The sequence below is a fragment of the Cibotium barometz genome, chromosome 44, assembly GCF_041138505.1.
Source record: "Cibotium barometz isolate CiBa-2024 chromosome 44, ASM4113850v1, whole genome shotgun sequence".
Lineage (NCBI taxonomy): Eukaryota > Viridiplantae > Streptophyta > Polypodiopsida > Cyatheales > Cibotiaceae > Cibotium > Cibotium barometz.
The window spans coordinates 1,771,730-1,784,723 of NC_141089.1; positions in this window are offsets into that span (position 1 = coordinate 1,771,730).

The following is a 12,994-nucleotide window of genomic DNA, read 5'->3' on the forward strand; positions in this document are numbered from 1 at the left end:
ATGCTTCATTGCAAAAAGATGGTTTGAACTCCCATCATTGTTACTGGTAGATGCATAATTTCCATGTTGTTGTCTTCCATTCCTCGCATCATTCTGCTTTTTGTAACAATCTTTTGCCAAATGTCCAAGTTTGCCACAATAGTAACATTCAATCCCATTCAAATTTTGTTGAGGACCCTGCCATCGTCCTCTACCACGAGCACCTGTTCCAAATCTCCCCTTATGGGATTGAAATCCACGACCTCCACGTGATCCAAATGATGACTGTGAATTCTGAAAATTCTGATTTGATGGTGGTTGAGTAGACCTATCATTCCAACCACGTCCTCCACGGCCTCGAGGGTAAATCTCCGCTTGCCTCGAGATCCTCTAGATGAGTAAAAAGCTTGATTTCATGCATGTTCATCATTGCTTGACGAGGATGCACCACCTGTAACACTCATACTACCAAGGTCAAGCTTCAATTCTTCCACAATGAGCAATGACACAAGCTCATTAAAATCTGGCATTCCTCCCAACCTTACTGAGATAGAAGTGTCAAAAGATTTGTATTCTTTGCCTAAACCATGCAATGTGAGAGCAACCAAATCATCATCATCCATTGGGGCCTGGATTGATGATGACAAGGAATCTGCATAACCCTTGATTTCCTGAACATACTCATGTATACTCCTATTCCTTCGTGTTACACTGTGAATCTGTTGCTTGAGTTGTATTTTCCTTGCACCAGTGTCTGTCTCATACATTCGGCACAATATACCCCATGCTTCTTTCGGTGTATCTGCATCTTGGATGTGAACAAGTAAGGCATCTGTTACACATATTGAAAAATAATGCAACACTTTCGAGGACCGCTCTACCCATTGCTTGTGAGCCAACATCTGAGCATTATTTGGTTGAGGAGGTAGGTATGGCTCTGGGTCTTCCTCCGAGACAAGACTCCATAAACCTTTGCCTTTCAAAAAACTCTTCATTCAAAACTTCCACACTTGAAAGTTAGTGCGGTCAAGCTTCTCTCCAACAATCTGTATATTGGACCATCTCCCATTGTTGCAAAAAAATAGAGTAGATGTACCCTTTCGATCACAATGTATGAAGTACATGTAATGCTTCAAATCTCTCCAAATCACATCAAATGCTTGCAAATTGTGTGCATTAACATCCCACAATGATTCATCAACAATGTATACTCGATCAAAGTTGAAACCAAATGAAACTCCTTCACAAAAAATTTTCTGGTTTTTTTCTCGCCAGAGAACCAGTCAAAGATCTTGCTCTAAATCCTTCAAATCTTGTCCAAATTCAATGATTCAACTTGCATTGGCTTCCCAACACATTGCTCCAACATATCCTAGAAGGGTTTGATCAAATTCTTCAAGGTGAATGAGAACCACCAATTTTTGTAACCTCTGGTTTGAATTTTTCTGCATCTGTCAGGTACCACCTCTCACTAAAAATGCTCTATCTCCTTCAAATCTTCTCCAAATCCAAAACTTTTTGATTCAAAAGTTTAGCAACTCATAGGACTCTACTTGTACCAGAGGAATTAGAACAATTTGATATAGACAAGGATTAATGCCTTGATTAAAGCTGCTCTGTTTTTGGACAGACTTTCTGCAAACCTGCACACCTCTGATAAATTACTTCAATGAGCTCCAAATACATGAAATGAGCTTCAACCAAGCATCAAAAGACCTTAGCAATGTCTTTCCTAAACTCCCCAAGCTTTAAAGCATCCAATTTGGTGTCCAAATGAGTGAATTGCTTGATATGAAGTGAGACTGTCCAGAATTCTGCAGAGGAATGCGCCGCCTGCTCCTAGGGCCTGTAGAGAAGGGGATTTTGCCTATTGACAACTCCAGCACCTTAGCAATGACCTAATGCACCTTGCTCTTGAAGGGTTTAGCTCAATTTTTCCTCTAACTCCTGCAATTGATCCTCCACCACGGGGGGTATGTCCACTGTTTTTGTGAAAAACTAGAAACTTTTACATAAATCCACTTTCACTTGATTTTGCTCAAATCTGTATGCATCAATCTGCTTCAAGATTATGTATGTTGTTTGTGCCCACTTTGTTTATATATTTGCAAGCTCAAACACACATGCCTTTGTGTATACATTTGCCAAGAGTGTACATTCACTTCAAGCTTTCCATGAAAGCTTTAGAGAAAAAACTAGAATTTTTCACTTGCTTTATGCACTTCAATCTTCACTGAACCTGCTCTTTGATACCTGCAATCCGTAGAGGGGGTCTTGCTACACTCACCAATGGTCCTTAGCTCTCAGATCTGATGCCGATGTGTGCTCCACAGCTTCTCCTTTGTTCCAAGCTCCAATGGCTTCCTTCACAGCTTTTTCTTCTTCTTCTCTCTTCTCTCACTCACTCTCACAACTCAGCTAATGAGCTCTTGGCTCTGATACCATGATAAAAAACAGGAGCAAGAGGGAACACACACAAGGGAAGCAAACCCTAATCCATAATCATCAACCATAAAGAAGGAGAGAAGCCATAGTCACCATCTCTCTCACACACACAAAGAGGAACACAACATAGTGTTCTGTCCACACTACAAAGTAAACCTAATGTAATGTCCACACCACACATGACCAGCTGGACGCGGTCATAAACACACCACACGATATCTATCTACCATACTGTCACTCTGTCAGCACCCATGTGCTATCCTCCAGCTGTATACGAGCTTGACATTTCAACAATTCTTTTATGCCAAATGTTTGTGTCTGCAACAATTCCTGAACCATTTGCAAAAACATCGCAGCACTCACTTCAGGCATGTTTACATTCAATGTAAACATTCTGCCCACTCTGTTGCCTTTTGCAACCAACCTGCACTTGTCTTTAAAGTCTTCAACATAACAACCATCAGGGTTAAACTGAACCTACAACCAACCTGCACTTGTCTTTAAAGTCTTCAACATAACAACCATCAGGGTTAAACTGAACCTGCAAACCCTGCTCAATCATCTGGCCAACTGAAACCAGATTCTTTGTTATGTTTGGAACATGAAGTACATCTACAAGGTACTTCACTTTGCCATCCTACATAGACATCCTGCATAGACAATGGCACATCTCCAACATGGGCAATTATCTATATCCACATCCATACATCCACATCCACATCCACATTCATACATACACATCCATATCCACATCCATATATCCACATCCACATTCATACATACACTATCCATATCCATACATCCGCATCCACATTCATACATACACATCCATATCCACATCCATACATACACATCCACATTCATACATACACATACACATCCATATCCACATTCCACATTCATACATCCACATGTCCATTTCCACATCCATTCATCCATTTACATTTATTTGATTCATATCACTTCCATCCATCCATTTCCATCTGTCTGATTCCTATCATATCTCATTACTTCTATTTATAGAATGTAAGAGAATTCTATTTTTTTTGATATAAAGATTCTTTACGCATCTAATTAGGCATGAAGATAAATTTAGTAGGACTAACACTTTTATAAAAATCCTTTTATGCATTTATTTATGCATAAATTCAATTTTAAGGAAAATAACACTTTAGAATTAAAAATAAACCTTTTATGCACTTTACTATGCATAAATTCCATTTTAATGAGAATAACACTTTCAAAATAAAAATAATTTTTTATGCATCTATCTATGCATAAATTCAATTTCAATGAAAATAATACTTTCAAAATAAAAATAAATTTCTTTATGCATCTTCCTATGCATAAAATAAAAATTGATGAGAATAACTCTTTTGATATAAAAATAAATTTCTTTATGCATCTTTCTATGCATAAAATGAAAATTGATGAGAATAACTCTTTTGATATAAAAATAAATTTCTTTATGCATCTTTCTATGCATAAATCCAATTTAGTAGGAATTACACTTTTAGAATAAAAGAATTTCTCTTATGTATCTTCCCTTGCATAAAAACTAAATCCAATGAAAAATAACTCTTTTAAAATAACAACTTTCTTTTATGCATAAAATCCATTTATGATGAAAATCACACTTTTAATATATAAAAAAATATCTTTTATGCATACAATTCATTTGTGATGATGAAAATCACTCTTTTAATATAAAAGAATTTCTTTTATGCATCCATTTTTGCATAAAAATCATTTATGATAAAAATCACACTTTTAATATATAAAAAATTTATCTTTTATGCATATATTTATGCATACAATTCATTTGTGATAAAAATCACTCTTTTAATATAAAAGAATTTCTTTTATACATCCATTTATGCATAAAAATAATTAATGAAAATCACACTTTTAATATAAAAAACATCTTTTATGCATATATTTATGCATAGAATTCAATATGATGAAAGTAACTCTTTCAAAATAAAAAAATATACTTTTATGCATCTATTTATGCATAAAAATCCATAATGAAGAAAGTAACACTTTCATAATAAAAATTTATCGATATGTATCTTTCTATACATAGAATTTAATTCTATTGAAATTCATTCTTTTATAAAAATAATCAATATGCATCTTTCTATGCATGAATGAAAATGACACTTTTAGAATACTCTAATGATGGGGATTACTCTTTTTGATTAATAAAAGATGAAATTTATTTCACAAATTTTTAGAAAATTTCACCATAACCTCCTTTGTATGGCTGACCATTTTTCAATTTTTAACTCTCTAAAATTAATTAGAAGTTCACCAAGAGTATTTAAATCATTCTAATGTAAACATTTTCTACTTATCAAAGAGAAACATTATGAAAAACTTGATTTTATCCATTAATAATTCATATAGGGTTTATAAAGGTTGGATTTACTAAAGAAGAGAGGGGAATGCCTTTTTTCAATGAGACATAACATCATATTCATTTTAGAGAAGACAAAAATCATAAAAAACCATAAAATTAAGCATAGATGGAAATTTATGCATTTCCTTACTACCATTCATCAATTAACTTCAATAGCTTTAAAAAGCCATTCCAATTAAGCTTCTCAAGCGCTTGAGTGGTTGAGAAGAGAGAAACATTGAGAAACTATGGAAAAAGATCAAAATTCACACTTTACCTTACAAATTGCTTGATTCTTTGATCACGGTAGAGGCCCCCAACCAATCAATTGGTTTGGTATGCTGATGGAACCACCAATGGAGATTGAAGAAAGAGGGAAGCTCCAATTTCTTCAGTTTGGAGAGAATTTTAGAGAATAGTAAAAATTACCATTATTTCAGCATAATTCTGGCATAGTATAATTCTCCTATTTTTTTACAAAGGGCTCAGGTTCTATTTATAGGAGAGGGAGACTCTAACCAAGACTAACTGATTTCTAGAATTTTCTAGATTGAGTTTGGTTGAGTTTGGACAAGATTTGGACCTAGTTTGGTTCCTTTTTGATTCGGTTTGGTTCCTTTTTGATCCAAGAGAGAGGAGAGATAAAAATATCACATTATTTTTGAGTTTAAAACTCATTCAAGCATGTGAAGTAGGCGCCTCCTTGAAGGGACTTCCCTTCCTTACACATGTGTCAAAATGGAATCATTATACCCAAAATATCTCATTTTTTTAGTAATACTCATAGTTTTTTACTAATAACCCTTGTACATAGTCAACTCTTCATCTTAAGTGAGTATTTACTCATTTTTGGGGGATTTTCCTTTTATTCTTCCATTTATCTCCTCTACACATTTGGACGAAGCTGATTGGCCCCTCAAAACCTTAATTTAAAATTTTTCTTAAAATTTCTCAAAAATTTGGACCCCTAGGTGAAGGCCTCTTGAACAGATTATGCTTGATTTCTAATGCACCTTCTGGAAATCTTTCTGAATTTTTGTTTCAGGGAAACTTATTTTAATAAAATAAAAAATTTTTATATCCAAAAATATTTAAAATCTGAATAACCTCTCTTTAGAATATTTTCTCTCTCTAGGCCAAAATAGGCAGAAACAAGATCTTTGATATTTATGAAGAGGGGATTGACTGCAGAGGAAGATGCTGGACATCCTGAGAGGCTAGGGAGGAATCTTACACTAGGTCTCAACAATAGAATAGCCAAAATACATGAGGAGAAGGAAGAAGATTGGGCATTTTATGTACATAAGGAGATGGAAAACTATAAAATTTGAAGGCCCACGAAGTACTCAAACTTTTCCCTGCTAAGTGGCTTTGTAAAGATGTCAGCCACCTGCTCTTCAGTCTTCACATACTATAGATCCACTATACCATCCAACACTTTCTCTTTGACAAAGTGATAATGGACCTCTATGTGCTATATGCTGCTCATGTTGTCACAATGAATGACAACCTTGCCACCATCAATAGGCTCACCCAAATTAGCCAAGAGACTCTTTAACCATACTCCTTCACATGTAGCAATGGTTGCACCCCTGTATTCAGTCTCTGTACTAGATAAAGCAACAGTAGGTTGCTTCTTGCTACTCCAACTCACCACGGCACTTCCAAGTGTAAAGGCATAACCACTAGTAGACCTCTTGTCATACGAGCTACTGCCCAATCTGCATCTGTGTAGCCATGTATATCCAAGCCTTTACCACGCTCATAAAGAAGACCATAATGTGCAGTGGTCGTTACATATCGCATAATGCATCTCACTGCATCCAAATGAGGTTTTTTGAGGCTCTGCATAAATTGGCTTAGTAGCCCCATAGCATAACTGGGATCCGAGCATGTGATAGTCATGTAAATGAGACTACCAACCATCTTTCTGTACATAGATGGATCATCCAACTCCATCAAAATCAGCCCGCAACTTCACATTCTGCTCCAAAGGTGTACTCATTGGCTTACACCCTGTCATCCCATATTTTGCCAACATATCCAGTGCATATTGGCGTTGCACTTACCAAGTACCAGCATGGTCTTTGATCACTTCAATTCCAATAAAATATCTCAATTCACCCGTCTTTCATGTCAAACTGCCCACTCAATGCCTTCTTGACATGCATAACATCCGTAGCATGATCTCCTGTGATAATCAAGTCATCCACATAGATGACAAGTAAGACAATCCCATGATCTATTTTCTTCACATAGAGTGAAGAATCTGCTGTAGAAACCTGAAATCCAAGGGAGATAAGATATCAACTCATCTTATCACTCCAAGCACGAGATGCTTGCTTCAAACCATATAAAGCTTTCTTCAATCTGCATACATGAGTGGGATACTTTGGGTGTACATACCCTTCTAGCTATGCCATATAAACCTCTTCTTGTAGATCACCATTTAGAAATGCATTTTTCACATCCATTTGATGCATTTCCCAACCATTTGCTGTAGCCATAGCAATGATTGCTCTCACTATTCCCATCTTTGCAACTGGACTAAATGTTTCATCATAGTCCAAGCCTTGGACTATGTTTGTGCATAACCCTTAGCTACCAATCTCGCTTTATGGCATTCAATGGAACCATCTGACTTGCATTTCACTTTGTAAATCCATTTGCAACCAATGACATTTTTGTTTTGTGGTAATGCAACCAAATCCCATGTTTCATTAATGAACCAAAGCGTCCATCTCAACATCCATTGCCTAGGAACCATCTCTTTCCTAGACCTTCGCGGGAATAAAGTTCAAGGATTTAGAATTTTCGGATCCCCAGTGCTACAATTAGTCAAGGCTTCCAAATTATTAAAAGGGCTCAGAAAAAGGCAAGCTGTGTATGTTGTTAAAATGAATCCGGTAGACATAAAATGCAAGGCTAAAGAACCAGAGTGGTTAAGTGAGTATGCAGATGTATTTCCTGAAGAGCTGACTGAGATGCCTCTGTCTCGTGAAGTAGATCATGAGATCAAATTAGCTCCCAGTAGCCCAGCATGCATACAAAATGCCAGTCCCTGAAGCAATAGAACTTAAGGAACAGTTAAGACAACTGTTAGAGTAGGAATTCGTTAGACCCAATGTCTCAACTTGGGGTACACCCATTCTCTTTCAAAAGAATAAAGATGGAATGTTAAGACTCTGTAGTATTGACTACAGAGGACTGAATCAATTAACAATTAAGAATAAGTATCCTCCTATTCCTAGGATTGATGAACTTTTGGATCGGTTAAGTGGTACCCAAATGTTTACAAAGATAGATCTCAAATCCGGGTACTACTAGATCAGAATCAAGGAGCAGGACTTCCCAAAGACAGCATTCAATACTCGCTATGGGCATTATGCTGTTTGGATTGACTAATGCCCCGGTGACATTCAATCATCTTATGCAAGATATTCTCAGAGAATACTTGGATGATTTTGTTCTTGTCTTCTTTGATGATATGTTAGTGTACTCAAAGAATGTTGCAGATCATGAAGATCATGTGTGCAAGGTCCTAGAAATCCTAAGGAAACACCAACTCTTTGTTGCAAAGAAGAGCAAGTGTTCCTTTTCTATTGACCAAGTGGAATACTTGGGATTCATAGTGTCAAAGAATAGTATTTCTCTCCTGACCCCTCAAAGATCCAAGCAGTAGTTGAGTGGCCAGAACCCAAGTCAGTAAAGGAAGTCAGAAGATTCCTAGCGGATGGTATAGGATCTTTATACCTAGGTATGCTCTGATAGCATCCCCTTTAACTAACCTTCTCAAGAAAAGTACACTTTTTCAGGACTTAAAAAGGATGTACTTGATCATGTAAGGAAATGCTTAATGTGCCAAAGAGTCAAGGTAGAGAGAGTGAAGATGCCAAGGAAACTACAGCCTCTAGACATTCCACAGATGAAGTGGGAATGCATCAGTTTGGACTTTGTCATTGGATTACCTTCAGTGTAATCAGGTTACAACTCCATTTTTGTGGTAGTTGGACAGGCTAACCAAAGTTGCCCATCTGGTTGCCCATCTGATTCCAGTGAAAGCTGCAGTGGATGTTGCCAGAGTTTTCCTTAAGGAGATCTTTAGATTGCATGGTTTACCCAGGAGGATAGTAAGTGACCGAGATCCCAAATTCACATCGAAATTCTGTCTGCGTTCTTTGAAGTAGTAGGAACTTTCTTGGTTCTCAGCACAGCCTATCACCCCAAAATAGATGGCCAGATGGAAAGGGTGAATCAAGTAATTGAAGATATCCTTCGGTCATGCTGCAGGCAGCAGGGAACCCAAGAAGTGGTTAAGTCATTTGCATCTGGTAGAATTTGCTTACAATGCTTCTTATCATTGGAGCATTGGGATGAGTCCTTTCAAAGCTTTGTATGGGCAAGATTGCCTTACACCGTTGACTTGGTTTGATCCCTTGATCAGAGTCAAAATGTCCAGACAAATGCTTGATGACATGAACTAGCATATGCAATCAATCTGTAAAGATATAAAGGCAGCCCAAGACAGGCAAAAGCACTATGCAGATAAAATGAGATGAGAGAGAGAGTTTGAAGAATCAGATATGGTCTTCATTCGAGTACGACCAAAAAAAAGTTATCCTTAGGGAAGTACACGAAGCTCTCTCCCAGATATTGTGGGCTTATGCTATCATAAAGAAAGTGATCGATCTAGCCTACAAACTTTTTCTACCTCCCCATCTCAAGGTACATGATGTATTCCATGTCAGCTTGCTTAAGAAATATATACCTACACGTGCTTGATGAGGATGAGCAATTGATCTCTCCGACTCAAGGCCAGATGGAACTCCAACCTGAGGAAATCCTTGACGTTCGAGAGAAGATTCTCAGGAGAAGAGTCCTGAGAGAATTCTTAGTAAAGTGGAAGTTCTTCCCTCTAGAGGATGCCACCTGGGAGAAAGAAGAAGAGTTGGCAAAGGATTACCCCCACTTTGTGAGATGAGGACATCTCACGTTTTTTAAGTGGGTGAGGATGTAAGATTCCTCCTCAGCCTAAATATTGAATAAGGCTCTACTTCAATCCCTTGTAATCATTCTATGTTTTTGAATACAAGAAAATATCATTTTTCCTTGTTTTGCCTAGTGAGATAAAAATTTCTAGAGAGTGGTAAATCAAAATTGGGATATTTTTGGATAAATAAATTCTACAAATATCAAAAAAATGTTTCCCTAAAACAGAGAATCAAAATAGATTTTCCAAAGTGCAATTGGAATTAATTAAAATTGATTGAGAAGATAGCCTAAGGGTCCAAACTTTCGATTTTTTTATATTATGGTCCAATTAAGGTTCCTATGGACCAATAAGATTAATCCAAGTGTTGGGACAAGATAAATCCAAAGAATAAAAGAAAATACCCAAAAATGAGTAAATGCCCACATAAGATGAAGAGTTGACCAAGTACTAGGCTTATTAGTTAAAAATTATGAAGTATTGATAAAAAAAAGAGATATTTTGGAGTAATCATTCATTTTTGACACGTGTAAGGAAAAAGGAGACCTTCAAGGAGGTGCCTACTTCACATGCTTGGATGATGTGAGATCCCTGTTCCCCACCGATCAACGGATTCGGGGTACTAGCAGCGGAAGTAGCACATCATGCGTGGGTAGGGGTCTCACACTCGGGGCCTCGCCCACGGATATCCGGATAAGAGACTAATCCGTCGGTTGTTCCAAAACCGAACCCGAAAAAACTTCCTTAACCGGAAAGCACGGGCGATTCCACCAGGATAACTTTTTACTCTAACGTAGTCAAGATCATTTCTGATCGAGATGATCCAATTATATCTATAAGATACTTAGTCAGTTCAAGGAAGAAACTTGCACTTGGATCATTGGGATCAACGCTTTTTTCCCCATTCAAGAGGCACAGCCGTTGATTCCTATCCATAGAACAGTTACTGTCCGGGATTTATTTTTTTTTTTCTATCGTAAAAACAAAAGTTTGAGTCTCGATTTACGGATCCATCAGTCCAGCCTAACCCCATCCGATCCCATGGGTTAGCCAACCGCCCAACCACTGTAGTGATGGGATCCAATTTGGAATTTGGTTAGGTTTTGTCCCGGGTACCAAGGAAAAGAGTTCCAAGGCCCCCTAGCCGGAATTTCATGTAAACATAAAACTAGCCACACCACTTACACACCCAATATGAAAATTGCCTTTTTCTTAGCATCAGCTAACTTTAAAACAATCCTTTAATGAAACCATAGTACCACTGATCACAATCTCCCAAATTATCCAGTTGATTCATAATTTCCCATCATTCCTTCATCAGAGTATCTATGGCATCATTGGCAACTAGAACGCTCACCACCTGTCCACACAGGGGCCGTTTCAATAGTTCCTAGCCCATAATACTCAACAATATAATCACTTATCAAGATGGACTCTCGTTGAAGATCAGCAAGATCAACCAACAGATCCATATAAAAGAGCCATGGACTCATCCGTTGAGGACCAGCAAGGTCAGTCAACCAGATCCATGCCCGGTTCCAGAAAACAACTCTTACTCCTTGTTCCAATATCTTCCTCGACGCACGCGTGGGTATCCTAGGCGACCCAGAGCCCGAGCACCGTATGGTCAGCACCCTCTAGGATCCTTCGCAGGTGACCTAGCGCTTCACTCATAGGCCGCTTCCTTGGTCCCTCATCCACCGTACCGGAAGCTCACCATTTTAATCGAACCGAGGCTGGTCAAGACCTCGGCCGACCTTGCTACGCGAGACGTCCTCCATTGACTCTCCGTCAGCAGTTGCAACTTTATCAGTTAGGTCTCCACGACCTTAATCACAAGACGGTCAAAATGCTTTCCCAGCATTCTTGACATAAAACAGCCATTTACAAACAGCATTTACAAACAGTTTACAAATACAATTTCTATATTAACTCTCATTTTTCCACATTATCCCTCATGCGATCCACATTACTTATTCCACATTTCATTTATATGTGTACTCATCCAATCATATCATTTTCCATCTCTTCACTTCAGATTCCTTCACATCACATATCATATATTCACATCCATATCCACATCCATACATCCACATCCACATCCACATTCACATCCATACATCCACATCTACATGCTTATCTCCATTTTCACATCCTCATTTATACAACCACATCCCATATCCACATTCATACATACACATCCATATCCACATCCATATCCGCATTCATACATACACATCCATATCCACATCCACATGCATATATTCATTATCACGTCCTCATTCATACATCCACATCCACATACATACATACATACATACATCCACATCCACATCCACATTCTCATTCACATCTATACATCCATATCTACATGCACATTCACATCCATACATCCACATCTATATCCTCATTCACATCCATACATCCACATTCATGCATCCACATCTACATGCCTACATCCATACATACACATCCACATTTACATCCATGCATCCACATCCACATCCTCATTCACATCCATACATCCACATTCATACATCCACATCCACATCCACATTCACATCCATACATCCACATCTACATGCTTATCTCCATTTTCACATCCTCATTTATACATCCACATCCCATATCCACATTCATACATACACATCCATATCCACATCCACATGCATACATACATCCACATCCACATTCCCATTCACATATATACATCTTTATCTACATGTACATTCACATCCATACATCCACATCTATATCCTCATTCACATCCATACATACACATTCATGCATCCACATCTACATGCATACATCCATACATCCACATCCACATTTACATCCATGCATCCACATCTACATCCTCATTCACATCCATACATCCACATTCATACATCCATACATCCACATTCATACATCCACATCCACATCCACATTCACATCCATACATCCACATCCACATCCATACATCCACATTCATACATCCACATCCACATCCACATTCACATCCATACATCCACATCCACATCCACATGCATCTTATCATATCTTATCACTTCCCATATCTTTTATGTATACCTCTATGCATGAAATTCAATTATGCTAAAAGTAACACTTTTATAATAAAATATTCAACTTTTATGCATACCTCTATGCATGAAATCCAATATGATAAAAGTAACACT